Genomic DNA, 10945 nt, shown 5'->3' with positions numbered 1-10945 from the left:
ATGACGGCCGAACAGCAGATAGTGGAACTCAGAGAAGCAGTGTCGCGCCTGAATGCCGAGGCTCTTGCATCCAGGAAGAGAGAGGAGGACGCAGCTGCCGCCTACAGGGATCTCCAGGTCAGGTTGGAAGTGCTTACGAAGCAAGGGCAACTGACACCCAAACCGGAGGGGATTGGGTTGGGGAGACGAACAGACGGTTTGGTCTCTCACTTCGATGGGAATTTGCAACAGTACCCCAACTTTAGAGCAGATGTAATGTGTGCACTGCAACTGCTGAACAAAGACTTTAGAGATGAGCAAGAGAAGGTGGGATTCATCATGTCCCATTTGCATGGAGATGCTAAAGCATGGCTGCGCAATTTGTGGAGAGATAAGGATCCGGCGCTCCAAAATGCGGATGCCTTTATTAAAGCGATGGATGGGTGCTTTTTGTCAAGCATTGACGTGGATCTTGCTCGGCAGCAGATACATGGACTGAAGCAAGGGAGGGCCAGCGTAAGGCAGTACCATGCCCGCTTTTTCGCTTTGGTCAGTGCTCTGGAATGGGACAGAGATTCGGCTCCTGTAAGAGACCTGTTTTGGGAGGGATTGCACGGCTCGGTTAAAGATGAAATTGCGAGGGGGGAGAGACCCCGGACCACGCAGGAGATCGTTCAGAGGGCGCTGGCGGTGGGGGTGCGGCTGGAAGGACGTCCGTGGAGCAGTGGCGAAGGGCGTGGAGGGCGCGAACCAGCCAGGGGCTCCTCCTTCCTTCCCAGAGAAGCAGCGCGTGCGCAATCCACGCCTCCGCCAGGAGGAGGAGCGGAACCTATGGAGGTTGGAGGTGCAAGGGCTCAGTCAGCAGCCAGAGCCCTAGCACCGGCAGCAGTGAAAGCGAAGCCTCCTAGAGGGAACAGGAAGTGTTACATCTGCGATGATCCACAGCATATGGCGAAAGAGTGTCCCCAGAGGCTCCACAAGCACACTGCAGCCTCAGCAATGGTAACTGCAGCAACGCAGCAAGGACAACCACAGCAGGGAAACGACGGAGTCTGGTTGGAGGAAGAGGCACTGGGGCCCAGCCAGACGTGTCAGTGAAGCAGTCCCCAGAGATTTTACAGCCCATGGACCCCCTCCCGCCCAAACCGGTAGTGAGGCTCACCGCGTCGCTCCAGCTGCCCAATGGAATCACCATGGACGTGCCAATCACCATTGACTCCGGAAGCAATGCGGACTTTATAGGGCAGGACTTTGTCGACCGGCACGCTATACAGTTGCTGCCTGCCACGCTGCCCCTGCAGGTTGTCACGGTGGATGGCAGGGAGCTGCTAGGGGGGCAAGTGGTGAAGCAGACGCCACCAATGGTGATGCGACTTGGGAATCACAGGGAAATCATCAGCTTCAATGTCACTCAACTATCGGACACGCCCATTGTATTGGGCATGAGTTGGCTGGACAAGCACAGCCCGACGCTGGCTTGGTACCAGAGGCAGCTGACCTTCGGCTCTTCCTTTTGCGCTGAACACTGCATCGTGCCCAGGCAGGAAGGAGGGGAAGAGGAGTCACAGCTGCAGCTAGGCACGCTGCAAGCGGTTCCCCACAAGTACGCGGAATTTTTGGAGGTTTTCTGCGAGAAGGAGGCAGACAGGCTACCCCCCCACAGACCATATGACTGCAAACTTGACCTGCTGCCGGGGGCGGCGCTGCCCAAAGGGAAGCTGTATTCCATGTCTGAGGACGAACTGCAGGAACTCAAAGAGTTCATAGATCATAATTTGGAGCGCGGTTTCATCCGAGAGTCCAAGGCAGCGGGGGGCAGTCCGGTATTCTTTGTTAAGAAGCGGGACACGCCCCAAAAAAGACTTGTAGTGGACTTTCGCATCTTGAACAGTGTGACCAAGCCATCGGACTTCCCCATGCCCCGAATCGACGACCTCCTCGCAAAGGTACGGAAGGGCAGAGTGTTCACCAAGTTGGACCTGCGAGGGGCATACAACCTCATTCGCATGCGGGAAGGAGATGAGTGGAAGACAGCCATGTTCACGCCCCTGGGCACCTACGAATATAGAGTTATGCCTTTTGGATTGCAAAATGGCTCCCACGTTTTTCAAGCTTTCATGCATCACGTGTTGGCGGGGCTCCTCTACAAGACGTGCGTCTGTTTCTTGGATGACATCCTGATCTTTTCGGAATCGCAGCAGGAGCATGACAGACACGTCAAGGAAGTGCTGAGCAGGCTACAGCAACATAGGCTTTACGCCAAGCTGGAGAAGTGCCAATTCGACGTGACGGAGGTGGATTTCCTGGGCTACAAGTTGTCTGATAAAGGGCTCGCCATGGACAGCGCCAAGGTCCGAGCAGTGTTGGATTGGGAAAGCCCACGCAACCGGAAGGAGGTCCAACGGTTTGTCGGCTTCGCGAACTTCTATCGCAAGTTTATCAAAGGCTTTGCGATGCAGACAGCGGCCATCACGGACACGCTCAGCTCCAAGAAAAAGAAATTCATCTGGACAGAGCAGGCGGAGCAGTCCTTTCAGGCACTCAAGCGTCTCTTCGCGTCGGAAGAGCAGCTGCTTCATGTCAACCCCAGCAGGCCGATGAGGGTGGAGACAGACGCTTCGGACAGAGCCGTGGGAGCAGTCCTGCTGCAGAAAGACCCGCAGGGGGTTTGGAGGCCGGGAGCGTTTTACTCAAGGAAGCTCAGCAAGTCCGAACAGAACTACACCATCTGGGACAGGGAGTTGCTGGCCATTCATGCAGCGTTCAAAGCGTGGAGGCACTTCCTGATCGGCGCCAAGCACACGGTGCAGGTCTGCACGGACCACAAGAATCTAGAGCACTGGCGCACGGCACAGTTCCTGAACCAGAGGCAGATACGTTGGGCTGAGTTCTTTGCGAATTTCGACTTCCGAATAGAATATGTCCCGGGGGACACCAACATCATGGCGGATGCTCTCTCCTGTAAGCCACAGTATCTGGAGGAGGCAACGCCAGCGGCCGCCATGCACATCTTTGCACCGACAGTGTGGGCGTGCGCGGCGGCAACAGTTGACCTGGATGCGGTGCGACGAGCGTTGCAGGATGACTCCTTCGCGCAAGCAAAGATGGCAGAGGTGCACAGGGGCACGGCAGCGACCGACGAGTTCCAGCTGCGAGATGGTTTGCTCATCCGTAAAGGGGCCATCTACGTGCCGGGAGACGAACTTCGCGCCAAGGTACTGCAGCAGCTGCACGACGCGCCCACTGCCGGGCACTTTGGCAAGGAGAAGACGGTGGAATTAGTAGCCAGAGACTTCTGGTGGCCCGGAATGAGAGGGGAAGTCGCGGACTACGTGGCGAGGTGTGACACCTGCCAGAGGGCCAAACCAGTGCACAGACCGCCGGCCGGACTGCTGGAACCGCTGCAAACTCCGTTCGAACCATGGGAGAGAGTGGCCCTGGACTTTGTCACGGATCTGCCCAGCTCGAGGGGCAAGACGGCTGTGCTGGTGGTGGTGGACTTGTTCTCCAAGATGGCACATTTCATTCCGTGTGCGAAGGTGGCCACGGCGGAACAAACCGCCAAACTGTTCATAGACCACGTGTTCAAGGTTCACGGTCTGCCGCGGTCTATTCTGTCCGACCGAGGGCGACAGTTCATCTCGAACTTCTGGCAGAGGCTGATGGGCTTCCTGAACGTCAAGATCAACCTGGCGTCGGCTAGACACCCGCAGACCAACGGGCAAGCGGAGCGGGTCAATGCCATCATGCAGCAGTACCTGAGATGTTATGCGAATCAACAGCCTGCGACGTGGGTGGATTACCTGCCTCTCGCCGAGTTCGCCTACAACAACACGAAGCACGTGTCCACGGGGGTCACGCCGTTCTTCGCCAACAACGGGAGGCACCCCAGAACCTTCCCGGGACTGGAAAGAATGGGGGAGGGGGAGCCGCAGACAGCAGATGCGTTCGCGTCGGAGTTGCAGGAGGTCCACGATCAGCTGCGGCGGCACCTGGAGCTGGCTAAACACGCATACAAGGTACAAGCGGACAAACACAGAAGGGTTGGCGAAGAGATCCATGTGGGAGACTGGGTCTGGTTAGCAGCCCACGCAGTGCCGGCCAGGTCGTTGGCGAAGAAGAAACTAGGGCATAAACAACTGGGGCCCTACCAAGTCGAAGAACAGGTCAACCCGGTGGCTTTCAGGCTGGCTCTTCCGGAGGGTTCCAGAATGCATCCGGTGTTCCACAGATCGGTGCTCACTCCCTACAAGGCACCTCACAGGTTTCAGGAACCAGGAACGGCACCGGGTCCGCTCCGAGAGAGAACCGGGCAAGGGGGAGTGGCACAGGAGGAGCGCATCAACGAAGTCACAGAGATTTTGGACTCCAGATGGGGGGAAGAGGGGGTAGAATACCTTCTCGCCAAGGAGGGCACCCCGGCCAGTGCCAACAGCTGGGTGCCGGGCTACGCTTTAGACGAACCTCTGCTCAAAGAAGAGTTTCATGCCCTCTTCCCACACAGGCCAATGCCAGCAGACTTTTTCGACGACTGGCTTTTCACGCCCACGCTTTCAGCCAGCACGTTCCGGGGGTTCGACTCGGACGAGGAACCGACACGAGACGCCCGTTCCCCGGAGGGGTCACCCTCGGGATCTGCTTCAGAACCCTCGTATTGGTGGGATGATCGACCAGAGGAGCAGTTCCGCAGAAGGTGGCTGGAGGGTCCAGGACGAGCAACGTCTCCAGAAGGCAACGAGGGAGAGACGGACATGGACGTTTTCGGGGACGACCCGGGTTTCGACCACGGCGGCACAGAGATGGAAGCGGAGGTGACCGTCGTCAACGAGAGCAGGGAGGAAGAACCGGAAGACTTCGGATGGCGGCCCGCCACGGGAAGCGAACTGTATCCGACATTCGTCCCCCTGACACAGCAGCACCCAGATCCCGCACCGGAAGGAGGGGAGGGGGGAAGAGGGGGCTTCGAGGGGGGGATGGATGTCAGGGGTTCAGGAGCAGAGGCAAGGGCAAGGGAGGAAACAGAGAGCGAGGGGGAGGAGGCAGAAGAAAAGATGAGTGATGACGACGACCCGAGATCTCCGAGTCTTTCCAGTGAATCAGAAGATTCACAGAAAGGAGCACCAGTGGCCAGGGCAAGGGGGGAGCCTAGGGGGACACCCCAGGAAGATAGAGCCAGAGGGGACTCAGAGGGGAGCAGTTGGAAATCGGGACCAGCGTCACCGCCAGAGAGCAGGGAAGAGGAAGGGCGCCAGGGATCAAGCGCTGGCAGCTCACAACAGGGGGGAGGGCACGAGTCAGGAGTGGCCACACCTCCATCGGGGAGCGAAGAAACGGTCAGACGGAAGGTGGAAGGTTGGGCGCGCGCGACAAGTTCAAATGCACAGGAAGGTGGCGCAGTAGGCAGCCCGGAAAGGGAGCCAGGTCCTAAAGCCCGCCGAAAGGAGGGAGAAGAGTCAGGGGGGTCAGCGTCAGCGTCAGAGGAATCCCGGAAGGAAGAGACCCCGGGGGGCAGAGGGACCCAGAGAAGAACAGTCAGGCGGAAAAGGTGGAGCAAGGCTAGGATATTAAGTTGGTGTACAAGGGGCGGAGACTCAGATGGAGCTTCGCCGATCTAACCATTAGACGTAGGGTTGCACGCAGCAGCTTGAGAATGGAAACTGTAACTCAATAAAGACTTTTATTTAATGATCGCTGGCTAGCGTGATCCTCTGTGAGCTAGGATCTGGAAGCAACTCTGACAGGTACAAACCATTTACACATTTTGCATACAGAATGAGCTTGCCATCTCTAAGAATTTCACAGCGAGATTTAGCAAACACCACCTTAAACCCTTGATGATCAAGCTGGGAAACACTCAACAAATTGTCCTGAATATCAGGTGCATACAGGACATTCTTAATAGTTGCATTCAGGCTCTTTAAGAACACAGTTCCCTGAGCCATACTTGTGAGAACTGTCCCATCTGCTTGATGAATTTCTTTCTCTTGCTTCTCAAGCTGAACAAAGAGATTCTTATCTTTGGCCACGTGGTTTGAACAGCCAGAGTCGACCACGAAGAAACTCCGCCCACGTTGACTGGAACAGCGAGAGATCAAGGCCTTTGAAGTAGCAGGTGCATGGGGATTTCGTCCTCCTCCCCCTCTGCCTCTGAAGTTTCCCTTCTTCTTTGAAGACTTCTTACACTGGAAACTCAAATGGCCTTGTGCTCCACACGAAAAGCACCGCTTCAATTTCAAAGCTTTAACAGCAGCAGTTTCACTTTCACTTTCCCCTGCTGAAGATTCAGGCACATTTTCAAGCACATTTTTAACAGCACAGTTTTCCCGGCTTTCTCTAACAGCCTGTCTGCGATCCCACTCATTCAAGAGCACGCTAGACACATAATCTTCTGTTAGCCGGTCAGAAGGCATTGTGGAAATCTGGGCAGCTACTCCATCATAAGACTCATCTAGGCTATTGATCATCAGCATTGCAAACACAGCCTCTGAAATAGCCAGGTCTCGCTGAACAAGGTCCTGTCTGAGACGCTTTAATTGAGATAGATGGCTAGGCAAATCACCACCTTTCTCCAACTGCAGCCTGCACAGCTTCTTAAAGAAAATCACACTGGAACCAGCATTTTGTCTAAGATGCATATCTCTCAACTTATGCCAAACAGCTTGTGCAGTCTCTTGACCCTCTAAGTTCACCAGCAAGTGGTCTGAAACACTCAAAATAATTGTCCCTCGGGCTTTCATATCTGCAGCATGCCACTCAGCCCAATCATCATCATCCTTATCTGGAGGGTCATCTTCTATCGTGTGAAATAGCTTTTCCCTCTGTAAAAGCGCTTTCATCTTTACTTGCCAAACTGCATAGGTTTCAGGCGTGAGGAGAGGAAAGGACAGAGCCATCTGGCCAGAATGTGCACAGGCCATGTCTGCTATTACTTAGAGCAAGACACTTCCCTCGTGCAACACAGATAAAGCCTTGACTCCCTCAGCCACTCTCTCTCCCACTCAGAGCGCAATTAACAGGCAAACAGGGATGCTATCTTCTTCCTTTGGCAGTCAGCAACATACCTCCATAAATCAAGCAGCAGCAAGAGCAACAGCGGCAGCTTGAACACTCTGCTCCAAAACAGCTCTGCTTCTGGGCACCGCAAATCAGTCCAGCATGCAGCATCCGTTCCACCGTCCGGCAATCAGCAACAGAAACCTCTGGCGACTGGGACGACTGGGACGACTGGGATGACTGGAACAACGCCAGGTCAGACGACTGGAACAACGACTGGGCCCATAACCGATGTCAGCATCGCCCTAGAGCCAGTGCACCAACTGGACTCTTGCACCTCAACCGCGACTGGGCTAGGCGAGCTGGGTAGCACCGCCAGAGACCTCCTTCTCACAGGAAACGGTCACAGTGCTGTGGACTCACAGCTCAGAGCTGAGAGCACCGGATTCACTGTCTCAATAATACAGTCGTTGCGCAGCAGAGTTTTGCAGAGTCTTGCAGAGTATAAACCACTCGGAGAGCAGCTCTGTAAAATATCTTCCTTTTATTCTATAACTACAACTATGATACAAAGCTATATACAGAGCTGAATATTCTAAGCATAAATCAATGCTACACTGAGAGTCTGCAGCTGCTCTAACAGCAATCTTATCTCTAGGATCTCCAACACTCTCACTCTCTCCGATACACTGACTGACTGACTCTCTCTCTCACACACACACAGATATGTTGCTGGGCAGAATAAGTAGATAGGCAGGACACGCCTCCTTCTCTCTGGAGAGTCAGCAGAGACCATCAGGAGATCATCAGGAGATTCTTGGGTATGGGAGGGGTGAAATCTCCTCACCGGTAGCATACTTTTCCCAGACACTCAACGCAACCGAGCGGAACTACTCGCAAATAGACAAGGAGGGGCTGGCAATCGTGAAGGGAGTAAAAAAATTCCATGATTTCTTGTACGGGCGGCCCTTCACTGTGGTGACTGACCACAAGCCGTTGCTTGGCTTGTTTGCCCCCGAAAAGCAGACCCCTCAAGTGCTGTCTCCTCGCGTCCTCAGGTGGTCAATTTTCCTTGCCAGCTACCAGTATGCACTGATTCACCGCCCGGGGAAGGCGATGGGCCATGCGGACGCCCTCAGCAGGCTACCACTACCGGAAACAGGCCCCGACCCAGCACCTGCACAAGAAATTATGAGCCTGGAGCTGCTTCCCGACCGCCCCATTCAGGCACAAGAAGTTGCACACCATTCCAATAAAGATAGGGTCATCTCCCGGGTCCTGGACTGGGTGTGGAGAGGATGGCCCACCAGCATCCCTGGGCCAGAATTCGCTGGCTACACAACCCACAAACATGAACTGTCGGCCCACAAGGGGTGCCTGTTATGGGGAAGCAGGGTCGTTGTTCCCCATCCCCCTCCGCAAAAGGGTCCTCACAGCCCTACACAAGACACACCCAGGGGTAGTAAGAATGAAGGCCCTTGCCAGGAGTTATGTGTGGTGGTCAGGGATCGACGGAGAGATAGAGGCCTGGGTCAAACACTGCCAGGCCTGCCAAGAATCCCGCCCAGATCCCCCAAGGGCCCCAGTCCAGTACTGGGAGTCCGCCCAAGCACCATGGTCACGCCTGCACATGGACTTCGCTGGCCCCTTTCAGGGGAAAACATTCTAGATAGTGGTGGACTCCTACACGAAATGGCTGGAAGTCGCACTGGTACCGTCCACTTCGACATCTGCAGCCATCCGGGTACTACGCAGGCTGTTTGCAACCCACGAGCTCCCTGACACTCTCGTCTCAGACAACGGGACCACATTTACGTCAGGAGAATTCCAAACCTTCACAGCGCAGAACGCCATCCGCCACATCCGTTTGGCGCCATTCCACCCTGCCACCAATGGCCAAGCAGAACGCATGGTGCGGACCACCAAGGACACCCTTCGCCGCATGACGCAAGGGGATTGGGAGTACCGTCTTGCCACATTCCTCCTAGCACAGCACAGCACCCCCAGCTCAACGACTGGCCGGAGCCCCGCTGAACTACTAATGGGTTGGCGCCTTGCAATCAGATTGGACCGCCTTCACCCCGATAGAGCTCAGGATGAGGTAGTGGTGGGGGAAGGCAGGAACCCCCGGACCTTCGAGGCCCAGGACCCAGTGTACGCAAAGAATTTTGGGGCAGGCCCGGCATGGGTATCCGCCACAGTCACCAGGGTCACTGGCCCCGTGTCGTACGAGGTGCTAACGGATGGGGGGCAATGCTGGCACCGCCACTGCGACCAGATACAGCGATGATTCCCGGGAGAAAACCAGGAGGAGGAAAGGTCAGAGGAGTCCCAAGGGAACAGAGCGCCAGTGAGGCCCATAGAGCAGGAGGGGCCAGCAGGAGAGGCAGAATCAGTAAATACAGAGAGGACCCGCAAGGCCGAAAGGACACCGGAACCAGAACCACGACTGAGCGAGCGGGTTGCGCCAGACCAAACAGGCCCATCACAGCCAGCATCCTTGGAACACGAGCCAGAACCTGAACGCCGGACCAGGGAACACCACAGGCCGCAACGCACACGTAGGCCGCCGGCGTACCTCGAGGACTATGAATGCGACCTCCTGGGCAGGACTGGAACTTAGAGGGGAGGGGTGTTATGTACTGAATTGAATAGGATCCAAACTGCAGCAGTCTGATTGGTCCTAGAACAATAGGATCCAAAATGCAGCAGTCTGATTGGTCCTAGAACAATGCAGCAGTATGATTGGTTGGCAGGAACCACCCAATCATGCTCCAGATATAAGTGAATCCACAACCTGATTGGCTTACAGTAGAATTCCGGAATTAGCCAATCATGTGCAGCCCATTGTGTAAATAATGTATATAAAGCAGATACTGTGAGGGGACTTTCATTCATTCCTCCTCATGACTATGAGCTGAATAAAGAGCATGAAATCACTTTGCGACTCTGAGTATATTTCAATCAGGTCCCTACAGTGGTGCCTCGCAAGACGAAATTAATTCGTTCCGCAAGTCTCTTCGTCTTGCGGGTTTTTCGTCTTGCGATGCACGGTTTCCCATAGGAATGCATTGAAAATCAATTAATGCGTTCCTAGGGAAACCGCCTTCAGACCAGACTCTTCTGAAGGCTGGGGGGGGGGGATAAGGGCTTTTCTTCCCACCCCCAGCATTTTAAAAAACCCCGGGACAGCGGAGGACTTCTCCGCTGTCCGGGCAATCTTAAAATGCTGGCGGGCGGCATTTTAAAATCGCCCCGGGACAGCGGAGGACTTCTCCGCTATCCGGGGCGATTTAAAAGCCCCTGGGAAGGCAGGCAGGGGGGACAAAGACTTTTGCCCCCCGCCAGCCTTCAGAAGGTGTTCCCGCCCCCCCGCCCCGCTTCGGAGCACCGTTCCGAAGCGGGGCGGTGGGGGAAGGTGTTCCCACCCCCCCGCCCCGCTTCGGAGCACCGTTCCGAAGCGGGGCGGTGGGGGAAGGTGTTCCCACCCCCCCCGCCCTGCTTCGGAGCACCGTTCCGAAGCGGGGCGGTGGGGGAAGGTGTTCCCACCCCCCCACCCCGCTTCGGAGCACCGGGAGAAGCGATCTCCCCGCAGCCCCTTGCTTCAAAAGAGGTCCGGGGGCAAGGACCAGGCCGGCTTTCTCCCAGGTAGACATCTGTTTGCTAATACAAGGAACATTATTGACATTTTGGAACTTTTGCAAACAGATATAAATACAAAAGCAGTTTTAATTTTTATAGACGCGGAGAAGGCCTTTGACAATATCTCCTGGAAATTTATGATGGGAAATTTAAAAGAGATGGGAGTGGGACGGGGTTTTGAGAATGGGATTGAGGCGATATATTCAGAACAGAAAGCTAAATTGATAGTTAATAATGTGGTTACAGAAGAGTTCAAAATTGAAAAAGGGACACGACAAGGTTGCCCTATTTCCCCTTTGTTATTCATTTCGGTTCTGGAAGTGCTATTGAA

The sequence above is a fragment of the Podarcis pityusensis genome (genome assembly GCF_964106645.2).
Source record: "Podarcis pityusensis genome assembly, chromosome: 12".
NCBI classification, from domain to species: Eukaryota; Metazoa; Chordata; class Lepidosauria; order Squamata; family Lacertidae; genus Podarcis; species Podarcis pityusensis.
Note: the sequence above shows the minus strand (reverse complement) of the source record.